Source organism: Protopterus annectens, chromosome 1.part2 (assembly GCF_019279795.1).
Source record: "Protopterus annectens isolate FY-2018-M chromosome 1.part2, PAN1.0, whole genome shotgun sequence".
Classification (NCBI taxonomy): domain Eukaryota; kingdom Metazoa; phylum Chordata; order Ceratodontiformes; family Protopteridae; genus Protopterus; species Protopterus annectens.
The window spans coordinates 631,883,347-631,896,838 of NC_056727.1; the positions used below are offsets into that span (position 1 = coordinate 631,883,347).

At 38.4% G+C, this 13,492-nt stretch overlaps 1 protein-coding gene across 1 annotated transcript in view; it reads left to right on the plus strand.

Annotated features, from left to right (window-relative positions):
- The first annotated feature begins 5,968 nt into the window (after positions 1-5,968).
- Positions 5,969-13,492, plus strand: part of LOC122790524 (toll-like receptor 5) — a 650,422-nt gene continuing 642,898 nt past the window's right edge. The window contains exon 1 of the mRNA XM_044058082.1: positions 5,969-6,054. The gene's annotated coding sequence lies outside the window, so the exon portion shown is untranslated. The remainder of the gene's footprint in view (positions 6,055-13,492) is intronic.

The following is a 13,492-nucleotide window of genomic DNA, read 5'->3' on the forward strand; positions in this document are numbered from 1 at the left end:
TGTGTGTGTGTGTGTGTGTGTGTGTGTGTGTGTGTGTGTGTGTGTGTGTGTGTGTGTGCGTGTGAGAGAGAGAGAGAGAGCACACCTTTAAATACATGTAATATATTTCTGCTTTTTTGATGTTATAAGCTGTGAAGGCTGCCAGCCCAGCTAGCTTGGAATTTTGTAAATAATTCTGTGTCATTTGTGAATAGTAATATGATTTGTATGCTTGTCATACAAATGTAAGAAAACTATGTTATGTGTATATTAAACTACTGGTGCACAAGTGTGTGTTGAACTGTATGTTCTGTATTGAGCTTCAAGAATGTAACCACAGGGTTTCACTTCAGAATCCTGAAATATCACAATCTTGGACTTCAAAATCTGGAAGCCCAAAATGCTGAAAATTTAAAATCCTGAAAACTCAAAATCCTGAATCCCAAAAGACTGAAAACACACAGGATACATATACTGACTATAAACAACACAAACCATATTACATTCTACCAAATATAAGCTGGGGGCAAGGACCCCTGCACCCCCCATGTAGGGGGCTGCACCCCCACACCCCTGCTACTTAAATATATCAACTCCAAGATTGCACTTCACTACATTATCATGAATTATGTTGTAGTATAGCAAGTTAAAAGGGAACATTACTAAGGTTACAACAGGCAGTCATGAAACATGTGATGGTATGTTTGCCATTTTTTATGTGGAGTGCAATTTTGGAGTTCATATATTTAATTATCAGGGGGTGGGGGGGCAGCCCCCCACATGGGGGGGTGCAGCCCCCCTGCCCATACTTGGTGAAAAGTGCTATCCTTTGTCTTGTATGTGTTTCTGTGTGTCCTTATACTGGAAGATTGTCATTCTTTAAGTCCTGTATATTTTCAGTATTTTGAGATTCAGAATTTTAAGTTTTCAGGATTTTGAATTTTTAGGATTTTGGGCTTCCAGATTATGAAGTTTATGATTGTAATATTTCAGGATTCTGAAGTGAAACCAACTACATTATACCCTGCTGGAAAACAGCAGAAATATCTATAAACTATATGCCTATGCAAATCTATGTTTTCATGGTAGAAGTTGAAACATACAGAGTTAACTTGCAAAACTCTAGGAAATTAAGTTGAAATTGTTTACGACTGTGCTATAATGTTAGTTAATGCAAAGACACAGGATGTCTAGAGCTAGGAGGTTTTTCTATTGTCTGAAAACAGAAATAATTACAGGTTTTGAATGTAAAAGTGTTTAACTGTTTTATGACTTCCATTTCCAGACAAACTTCTGAAAAATAAGTATTGCTGACACAGAGGTGACAAAGAATGATGTAATGAGATAACCCAGCAGAAATGTTTGATAGTAATATAAGAACTATCTCAGAGAGTGAGTCTGTGCATTTTGTATTTGTCTTTGGACCTAGAAACATTCACCCAGCACTTCTGCCTGAGTACTGATCTGTAAGTTATTTAGGTATAGTGATTTCTCTTAGATATAGATGGGAAAACAGTAACGATTAGTTTAGTTGTTTTCTGTATTTATTTGAGACTGTTCTGCAATGTTGTTTTGAAGTATTTCCTGTGATTCTGAACTCTGTTGTCACTGTGTTGAGTTATTGAGTATTGTCTTGTGCTTTTATTGTTTATTATTAAATAAATTTAAACATTTTAATTGTGGCTGGTTTGTTTAGAGATAATTAAATTCTTAGAGTACTTGCATATACATTTGGTGACACTGTACAGGCCACTCTTAAATAGCCTTGCTGTTGGTCACACTTACCATTTGGATAATAGTAACATTACACAGTAGAATTGGCCTCCCTCTGGGAAGGGCCTTATAGTAGCTGATAAGTAAGGGTGTTTGGTGGCAGTGATTACTGCCTTATAGTCTGGGCAGAAGAGGGCATAGCTAGAGAACCTGTGCCAGCCTTCCCCAGGAGTGTCTATGAATTTGTGTATAAATCAAATCTCAAAGTATGTGTGTGTCAGCTATTTGGGCAGGGACACGAAGCACTGGTTGGACAGAGAGGGTGCTGGAGGTTTTGGCTTGACCACTCAGCTGAGATCTTAAAGCTATAGCTGTGCCAGTGGGAAGTTGTATTGGGGATCTGGAGAGAGAAGGAGAAACCAGCCTCAGACTGATTGTGATATCTGTGTGCTCTTAAGGGAAATTGTACTTTACTGTGTGCACTTGTCATCCGCCCCTCATTGGTGTTAGTTGTGAAGATTGAGGCTCCTTGATTACATAGCCAGTGCAAGGGTGTCACACAAGTGACACAGAAAAAAAATAATAGGCGGTGATATATGGACTTGCACTGAAACAAATAAATATAAATGAATTATGAGATTGAATGGGATTGTAGGTTATTGGTTAAATTATTGCTGCAGCCTTAATTTTGAGCTAGAAGAATCTCAGGCATTAATTGTTTCAAAGTTTTAGTATTTATATGAAGGTAAATTATGATGTAAGATGCAGTTGATTATTTACAAGTTGCTTGATTTAAAAAAAATGTAATAACGCATTTTGTATAATGTAAAAGTGCTTGTTTCTTCAATAAAATAATCCTTTCTAGATGGTACTGGACTGCAATATGTTGTTTATTTGACCATTTGTTACTAGTTAACAGTGTTTAGGAAACCTCTTTTAGGAAAGGACCAAGCTGCTAATGATGTGGATGTTGTCAGAGGTGACATATTTAAAGGGTCTTGATACACTGATGTGGGAGGATTCCATAACTAGTCACAGGAAGAATGATTACTCTTAAAGAAAACATTAATATGATCATTACTAAATGCTTCTTTTAAGTTGCTCCTCAGCTATGGCAGTACCAAAAGGAAATTCTCCTTGGAGGCATTGCAGACAAACAATGTCTAATAATGACTGCACTGACTTTGTTTCCTTGTGCAATACTTACTGAAAAAAACTTACAAAACATGCTACATCAGCTTATTTCAGGAACACTCCTAAATCATTTTCTTCTGAAATGAACTTCCTCAATGATAAGGTCAAAAGGAACCAGAAAATTCACTTCCTTATTCATGTGGTTTTCTGTTGTCATCCGTATATCCTTGCCAGTGTTTACTTTGAATGATTTCTCACTCAATAGAATATTAAGCAACCACTCCAACCAGTCCAGCCAATGTTCCTATAGCATTCACTTGGTTCTGCTAGCCTTTAACCCAGTTTTCTAAAAATATGAGTACTTTCATAATCATTCTTTTGCTTCTCTCTCTCTCTCTCTCTCTCTCTCTCAGTCTCTCAACATGTATATCCTCGAGCCTCTGTGAAGGTGCAACCCCCCCCCCCATTGCTGAAAGTGCATACTTGCTAACACTGGTTGGTAGGGAGGACCTAATTTACTCCACCAAGGGCTAACTGGGCTATTGGGGTTACATTGAGAATACCTGCATTAGTACCAACTTGGTTACATTTCAAGACCCTCACCAGCCATTCGTTCGCTACTGGAGGGCCTACAATGCAACCAAAATGGGCAGCTTACAGAGTCCCTGAACAGCAATAGACCTTGTATATTATTTAAGGACATTTCTGCAGTATTAGTACAAGCACACTTAAATCTTCTCCTTTCCCAGCAGACACTGCTACTCCCTTCATCTATGGCTCCATAAAAACAACTGATAGGCAGAAAGGAATTTATAGCAATAGGACCCATTAAACTAAGCACACTACTAGGACTGGGTCGATGCATACCTCTCAACTGTACATATTTTCGCAGATTTGGCAAATTATTGGCAAATCATTAAAAGAGTAAAGTTACAAAATAATGACAGGCATTTGAGTTTGAGACTTCATACCCTGTAGAAAGTTCATGTTAAAGTAAAACTTGTTATTCTATCAACTTTCTAAGTCTGTAAGAGCAATATTTAAACATTGTCCCTATTTTTGGACCTTTGTCCAACTTTTATTAATGGCTTTGTCCAGATTTCTTGCTCTAACAAGTTGAGAGGTGGCGGATGGGGCAGCAGACAAACATTTCACTGTTATTGTTTGTTTTTCTCTAATGAATAACCCTGTTGCTCATTTCCCAGACTACTTTATTGAACACACATGTATAGTACTTTTGGATGACTTGCAAAAAGGACTTTGCTGCTAATTCGGTTGCCTGAATCGGCAGGATACGTGGATAAAGGCTACATGTTTTATGAGTGTACAAAACACACAATTTACCCAGCAGCGTGACTAGCTGCAGTGCAATGAAATACATTCCTTTGCAGAGCCTTACTAACATTTTTGTTTATAGCTACCCTGCTGCTTATAACCATATAGTACTTCTGTTATAATTAAGTTGCTTATTATTATAATACTCGTTTCTTTTAACTGGTTGTCCACAATAGGACATTGCGTGTTCCATCTTATTTAGTACCATTTAACGCACCGCAGCTTTCCCTTGCGAGCAGTGTGCAAACAAAAGGTTAACCATTTTTGCCCCTTGGAATAGCACTAATAAAATGCTAGGCTACATTGTAGCCAGCTATTTCACATTATAATGGCAGAGTAATAAGCTGTACTGCTTCTTTCCCCTATTGCTAAGGTTCTAATTGGAAGGTGCTCCTGCTGATTTATTCAGGTTAAGCTTTATATAAAAAATACATTGCTGAGCACCTAACAGCCAACTTTATTCAGATTATAGCAGCAGCTTAATACATGTGCTGTTTATGTCATCCTTTTGAGAGTATGAGTTGTAGACATCTTGCTGATCAGTTTGGTGACAAAACCTAAGTAATACAGGGCACCTTCTCTGGTAATACTGAGGATTATAGTAGCTTCTCCAAGTATAAGAATGCATTCAGTCTTGTCAGGAATACAAGTACATAAAGGTCCAGATTATATGCCTTGTGGTGATGAAATGAGTTTGTTTCCCAATCCTCTCCACTTATTCCACATTTAGAAAATTTGTATAGGGCTTACGCAGTTATGCATATTGTTACTACTGCTTTTCACTTCCTCTGTTCACCAATAATTTCTATAATCTCCTCTAATATTACAGCTCAGTAGAAACCAATGTTGTAATAAGTGAGTTGTTGAAAGGAAATGGTGACCATATTAATGAAGTGTTACATATAATAAATGCAGGGAAGCCTCTGCAGCAATGTTTTAGCTGGTAATACATTACATTACTGTTAGTGTCGTCATTGTAGCCATACCTCGTAGCAGAAATTCTCAGGAAGGTTGAAACAGCTTTGATTGGTGCCATCCACTGCTATGCCCTGAATTTAGTACTTAAAAACAAATAAAACAGGTAGCCTGGGTAGCAGAGGTTCTTCCCAAAATTGCTGTTTTCAGAGTAACATCATAAAATGTATTGGTATAAGAAAAAAAAAAACAGAAAAAAAATGTCTGATGCTTTGCCAGTATAAGTGGTTTACAGTCTTCCATCATTTTCCTGTAATCTGTTACTCTAACACACATATATATATATATATATATATATATATATATATATATATATATATATATGGCCAGGATGACCCAAATTCAATTAGTGGCTCAGGTGCTTGATGGAGCTGCCAGGGGAGGGTGGGCATGCCCATCCTGGTGGGTGAGGTTGGGGCACAGCAGGCTGAATATAGCCACAGTCCCTTGGAGGAGGAGCGGCATCATGGCATGCATAAGCCACCACTTGGTTGTATATGAGACCATATACTCACACGAGAAAGACATTGCGAGTACCTTGAGTGATGCATGTAGGTTAACCCCACACTCAAGGAGTGGGGTTAGACCATATAAACTCACTTATAGATAGAGTACTGGAAGGGCACAAACAGCTTTTATAATGACCCTCCCAAAAGATAGCTGTTGCTTCATATTGTACTGGAGGAAATTTCATATTATTGGTGAATTAATGGGCAGAGTGACATTGGGAGAGACTTGATGGTCAACAAGCATAAGGGACAAAAAGCACCTAGAAAAAAAAATAGATGAAAATGTTAATTGTGTTTGTGTTGTGACAGCAAATTGGAAACATCTAATTTTTTTTTCTTTTGTCAGTGCAAAAAGAGAGAGAGAGGACTCCTGTGTGGATCTTTAGTGCATCCTGCTATGCATGTCCAGGTAAATAATTCTTAACTTGTGTAGCTAAACAAATTACTATAGTGAAATGCTATCTCCTTATTCTTTTCCTGGACTATGTCTCTATGTTAAGGCATTCTTATCTACAGCAAAAGTGCAAAAGACTGTGTCAAGTCTTAAAACATCATAGTAAAAGCTAGCATAAGTTCTCCTGTCATTAGTTTTGTATTTCTCATTAGTATTCACATGTAGGAACTATCTTACTCCACCAAGTACTAATTGCAGCTATTGGTGCTACAGTGGAAATACCTGAATCAGTACCAACGATGTCACCTTGCCAGGACCCTCACCACCTGTTTTTTTACTGCAGGCTCCAGATAAGGTAAATTAGAATTATCAAAAGAGGGACCTGGACTTGTGTGTGTGTGTGTGTGTGTGTGTGTGTGTGTGTGTGTGTGTGTGTGTGTGTGTGTGTGTGTGTGTGTGTGTGTGTGTGTGTGTGTGTGTGTTTGTGTGTCCATACATCATAAAGACAATAAAATGCATTAATTGTATTACTCCTAGAAAGATTAGATATATATTTTTTCTGAAATTCATATAACCATTTCTTATTGATGACAAGAAACCTTGAAATATAAGGAAAATTTATTAAGGTGGGTATAAAGATAGACCCAGTTGATGTCGCTACATCTTACTGCAAAGGCTTGACCCAGCCCTATAGGTCTGGCCAAACCTGGCAATCTCCATGCCTCCAAACCTGATGCAGAGGTCCATCTGCTTAATTTTTCTAAATCCTTTAGGGGATTTGGAATCTGGGTCTTTTTGAGCCCAGCTGGCCTAAAATATTTCCTGGACAAATTTCTCCTTTCAGTTACTTTGTAAAGCCTTAAATGGAAGGGATTCTTGTGTATGCAAAGGGGAGAGCTCAGTTTACATTATAATTGTAATGATACTGTAAGTATGCCCTTACACAGTATATATGATCTGTTGCTGCTGAGGATCTTAGCAAAGTGGTCATTGTTGCAGTGCTGTAGACCCTCCTGTAGTGACACAATAGCTGATCAGGGCCCTGGAAAGGTGGCCACTTTGGTACTAATTTAAGTAATCCCTCTGTAGCCCTGATAGTTCATACTTTATTAGGACGTCAGTGTTATGCATCATTGGTCAGCAGTTTGCTGTCTCTTTGATTTTGAACAGAAATTCTCTGCACTGTACAGTCTATTTTGATTTTTTTGTAAGCATTCTTAAAACAAACTGTATTTTTTGTGCTTTTATTGTGTTTATAATAGGGCAGCCATGGTGGTGCAGTGGTTAGCATTGTTGCCTCACAGCAAGAGGTTCCCTGGTTCGATCCTTGGCTGGGGTACCTTCTGTGTGGAGTCTGCATGTCCTCCCTGTGGTCATGTGGATTTCCTCCGGGTGCTCCGGTTTCCTCCCATATCCCAAAGACATGCTGTAGGTGGATTAGACACTCCAAATTGGCCCTAGGTGTGAGTGCATGCATGTGTGTGCCTTCTGTGGAAGGTTGGGCACTGGGCTGGCAGCTCAAGACCATAAAACTCCACTGCCAATCATGAGCAGACAGGTGATCTGCTGTGGTGACCCCTAACTGGGAAAAGCTGAAAGAAGAAGAAGAAGATTGTGTTTATAATAAGATGTGTAAGGTGCTGAGCTTTTTTTTTCTGGGACTTTGCTAAAAAGGGGTTACATTCAATCAAGATTTCAGCCATTAAACAGTGGAGGTTAGTTTAATGGTTTAAGTGTTTACCTCACAGTCTCAAGGTACAGGGTTTAATTCTCATCTTTAAAAGAGAAATTGGCTAGGTTTAAAATAGACCTCAAGGGCAGGAAGCCAATCACTTGCCTATAAATGAATATGAATGAATTGTGATATATTTGTTCCCCTGTCCTCATTTAACAACCTCTTTTTCAAACCTATTTCCAAGTCTTGGAAGCATCTTTTTGTATGCAATTAAAAGAATGTATTATGAAGTGCAGACTTCTATGTGATGAACATTATAGTTTCCACTCAAACCATGGGACTGACTGCTGTTTACCCTTCTGAACCACCTTTACAGAAGCATGGATAATGCAGTTGTAAATTGTGCTTTAGTTGTTGGCTTAACTTAGGATTTTGGCTGTCTGTTACAGTCACCGTTAAGTGAGCTAACTATACTTAATTTTGGCTGAATGGACATTCCATGAGTCTCTAGCTACTTAGAAAGGGGTCCATAAAATTTGGTCAAAAAAATTCCCATAGGTAGAAATTATCCAAAACATTTGCCCGGTATCCATGTAGGAAAGTTTTCCTAACCATTATTTTACTTGAGTGGTGAACCCCACACCCCATGCAGAGGGTGCTGCATGCCTGCTACTTATAGTAATCAGATCTAGAACTCTTATAACCTGAATAGGGAGAACACCCTTCCCCTTTCAACAACCCTTCCTCTCTGCCCTAATTTGTACCTTCCTGGAATTATCTATTGGCCTTGCAATTGTCTGCCTTGTGATTCTCAATATTGGAATGAGGTTTGCACAAAAGGAAAGTTCACAGTCTTCACTAACTACACTGACTTTAGACTCCAGCTCAATCATATCTAACTAAGCAAAGCCAGTGCAAATGTTATTCTTCTAACTATTATCACCTAACAATTCTAATACCTTTTTGGAAGTCTAAAAGTTGCTTCATTCAATGTACTGACAGTTATATCTGTCACTTCATTTAGTGTGGAAACCTATATAAACAGCACAGACCTGTCATTTTCTAACTTATTCAAGCCTATAGTGCATTTATTGTCTGCTTCCAGTTAACATCCATAGATTCTTATGGCATCCAGACCCTTCTTTCTTGGGTATGACAAGTGACTTACCGGCTTATAACAGGCAGAAAAAGAAAGGGCAAGGATCTATTAATAAAATGACACTAAGATTGTTAATCTAGGATGTCCCACAGTAGAAAAGCCTTGATTGTTTTATGCTTTTTAAGTTGATATTTCAGAAAATGCTCTGCAATGCAAGTATGTATGCAGGCATTAAGAGGTGCAACTGTCCACGCAATTTGTATAGTTTTTTTCTACATATTAGTCTAGTTCTTGAGAGGTGTGCAGAAGTGGACGATTGTAACTGTGCTTGAATGTTATAGGTGGGGGTGGTGCTAAATCTGGCTGCAAAGGGAATAAAAACATCTTGATGTAGCAACTTGAAGAGGAAAGAACATAGTAGGATATTAACCATTTGTTTAACTGGGAGCCACTTGGCTTTTTCACTTGTGTGGCAATGATGCTCTGATCTTGGGGAGTTAGAGGTAAAGCAACATTTTTTGTTAGAGGTTGATTGAAGGATGGTAGTGTTTTTATTAGAAGTTGTCTCAATCAAATATAGTCCGTATTCTAACTATGCAAAGTAGATGACTTTGATCTTTTTAATTTCTCCAGATATTTTCGGTTTCTAATACTATGATGGGAATGGACCCCATTCCTAAGCCAAAGTACAACTAATGTTCATGAAATTAGTATTGTTTCAATCTTTGATGTCAGCCAAAAGTGCTCTTCGCAGCAGCAGCAATATGCCCAGTAATGACTCCTTCTGCAATTCGTACAAGGTATGGATTGGTAACATATCTAAATACAATTGTAGATTTTTTTATAAGACCCATTGCTCCTACTACTATTGGAACTGTCTGGGTATCTTTCCTTCACATTGCTCTTGTTTCTGCCTGCAAATCCTGATATTTTATGACTTTGTGTCTCTCTGTATGCAGGACACTGTAGTCACTGGGTGTAGCGATTTCAATGATCAAGGCTACTTTTGTCTTCTTTTCTTGGACAGCTATATTCATAAATTAGTACTAGGCTAACTGCCCTTGTGGGCCATTTTTAGCCTAACCAGTTGCCCCATGTGAGAATCAAACCCTGCACCTTGTATTTGTAAGGTAAACACCTTAACCATTATGCCAACATCCCACCATAATCCGGTTTTCTAGCATCTATCTTTTGAACTGTTGATAATGCATGATCGTTTTATATGATACTTTGTGGCTCATGTTTCCAGTGTTTTTCAGCAACTTCAGTACCATAATGTTTGCACAATCCCCAGTGCAACAGTCTTGCCACATTATTATACCTTTCTATAGTCCATCTGCCATTAGTATGTCACAACTAGCAACAAGGTGTGCGACTGTTTCCAATTTGGTTTTACAAAACCTACATTTGTCTGTTTCTCCCACATGTTCAATGTACTTTGTAAACCAGCATGTACGTAGCCCACTGTCTTGGGCTGCCAGTATTAACCATTCATTTCTTGGTTTGAATTTGCCTCTCCTTAACCATTCCTGCATTTGTTCCTGATCAATATGAGGTTCTTCCAGAAGTTTTCTATACTTGCAACTATATTTATGTTTTTTCCACATTTCTTGCCTTCTCATCTGGTTCTTCACCTTATATCCTTTCTTTTGTTCTTTGGCACATTCAGTTGCTGCCTGATTTTTATCTACTTCTGGTTTGATTTCCATTCCTGCTTGAGGGCCGATATGCTTCTGCTAAATTAAGCAGAGAAGTCATCATAGATTTATTCTCCTCATGCTTCAAAACTTTCACTACTTTTGGGTCTTGTGAGGTCAGCAGATATGTGTGCAGTCCCACGATTGCAGATCTATACATGTGATCAATTTCAGGGAGGCCCATCCCTTCTTCAGAACTGGGAATATATAATCTTGTTGCACACTGATTTTTATAAATCATTTTATGAGCATGAAGCATCCTTCTTGTTTTCCTGTCTAATCTATCCAACACGTTTTGGGACTCTTTGTTTAACTGGGAGCCACTTGGCTTTTCCAGTTGCGTGGAAATTGTGCTCTGTTCTTGGAAAGTTAGAGGTAAAGTGACATTTTTTTAGAGATTGATTTAAGGATGGTAATGTTTTTATTAGAAGCTGTCACAATCAAATGTAGTCCATATTCTAGCTATGTAAAGTGGATGCCTTTGACTATTTCAGCTCCTGCATGTTGGGAAAGGTATTGGGGGAACTTGTAAGCCCAAAAGATTAATTGATTTTTCATCCTTGTTAGGATATTTTTTGAATGTTTCTAACATCTCCCACCAGCTGTTGGCTGGATTGCATGGTGCAAGGCCTGGTGTACTGGACCTTTGTGAGTGATCACTTTAACATTCCTGCACAACAATCAGGACAGTGTCAACCTCTTGGGAACCTAAGCATGCTTCCACATCCCTAGAACAGGAGCTGCATTCCCAGGCCTAAGTGAAACTCTTATAGCCAGACTCTACCCCACTATATTCCTGGGATAGTTAAGCCAGCATTGGACACTCTGTCCAGCCTATCTCACAATCTCAGTCATAAAACTAATTTTGGAATATGGCACTTAATCCATACATAAATGACCTAAAACCTAGTTATCATAACAGCAGCACCAAATACTTCTTCTATAGTATAGCCAGGCTTTGAAACCTTACATTTAATTAATAATTTATTTAGTTTTTCTTAATTTTAATTTTACTTTATTTAATTAACTTAAACTGGATTAATGGAAATAATAATGCAAAGCACTAGTCATTACGGAATTTTCATTGCTAAAACGATTGCTGCCTAACCTCCTGCAATGTTTCATTAGAGTTCTGTGGTGCACCATGGCCCTGTTTCCTGAAAAAACTGTTGTTAGAACTCAGTTTAGTGTTTAATAATCAGTGTATACAAAGGTAGATGCATATAGTCTGTGATTAAATAGTCACTAGTTCTGTTTTCCTCCAAAATATGCAGTGTTAAAAGGTATGTGTTCTCTTCTAGCAACAGCAAGCAGATAAGAAGAAATAAAGATAGTTGGACAGACAAGTGGGATAGGTAAATACACAAATAAACACAATCAAACCAGTTCTCCAACAGAAAATATGTATTTTTCTTTATTTGATTTTTACATACATCCTGCAATCACAGACTTATTCTGCTGGAAGGGTTTGACTGCCATATGCTGACTGAAGCTTATTGCTTCTTGTTGGGTCTGCCTTGGTAAACTAGTCTGAGAAGAAGGGCCATGCAAACTTTGATAATGAATGTCCCCCATAGTGATTCAGTTAAGGAATTCAAGAACCTCACACAGAACACAGTAGTGTGGTTCACCTTGGAGCCAACCAACAAGATGAACCACAAATACGGCAGGTGCACGGACCCAAAGACCAGGAAATTCAAACACAAAGCCTGTAGCACCAAATGAGTGTTAATCATGAATTTTTTTGTGGCAACTCCAGCAAATGGTGTATTAAAGCACCATATAGTACAAGCAAACCGGTTTCGGCAAGAATATGCCTTCCTCAGTGCAATAACAAAAACTAAAGCCACATAATGAGCTTAAATAGTCCAACTGTCAGAAAACAAGCATGTCATTGGATAATTAAAATTTCTCATTTAAGCCAGGATTAAAAAAAAACCCAACCTAATCATCCATCTGGATTCTTTTTTATTTAAAATAGAATGCCAGCCTGTCTTGTTCACACTGGAGCCAAGCCTGAAGACAGTGTTTACCTGCAAGTGACTGCATGAACCAATAGCCTAGCTGAGATTAGCCCCCCCCCCCAAAAAAAAAAAACAGCTGTAAAAAAGCTGTGCAGACCCAGTATGTGGGCTCAACAACCATAAAGCAAATAGAAGGGTCAGGTACAATGCCAGAGAATTGGTAAGCAGGAGTGGGAAGAATTAGGATGGAGTACACCATGGAAATGGAAACTAGCTCATAGGATATGGAATGTCACCTTACTTCTGAGAAAGGATCCAGAATTTATAAGGGAGTCTAAGTAGCTATGTTTAGTTGCTCTTTCTTCAACATACAGTGGCCTTGGAACCAGACTTCTCAAGTGGAATGGGTTCTGGCCTTTTCTGGAAATGATCCTTGGAAAAGGCCCTGGGTCAGTGTGGGCATACTCATAACCCCCCTATATGGGTATTATTTAGTTGTAGATCGTGCCAGTGAATGAGAAAGTTGCCTCCGTGTGATTGTGAATTGTAGAAAGGACAGCGTTGGCTGTCCATATGCACCTATCAAATATTCATAGTATTCAGCCTTCTTATGGAAGGTGTAGTGCTCAGTAAGGTATTATCCATGGGTTCTATACTTTTAATGGAAGACTTCAGTGTTCATATGGAGAACAATGGATGTACTGGAGGGGCATGACTGGGAAGAAAAACTTGCCTGCTTTGAACCTGAGATCTGAATTATTTCTTGACTGCTGCACTAATTATAGACTGTAACAAAAGCCATGTTGGAATACAAGGATGTTCGTTAACGAACTTTATACTAGAGAATCTTATCTTCATTACAGAGATGTACCATCTTTGTATAAATTACTGCATAGTTTCTGTACATTTCTATATAATTTCTTCCTTCAAAAGGCTGTGTAAGTAACCAATTATGAAGCTTATAGCCACTCTGGTGGAGTAGAGGGATAAAGCAACTCAGGCTTGATTAGCATCTTGG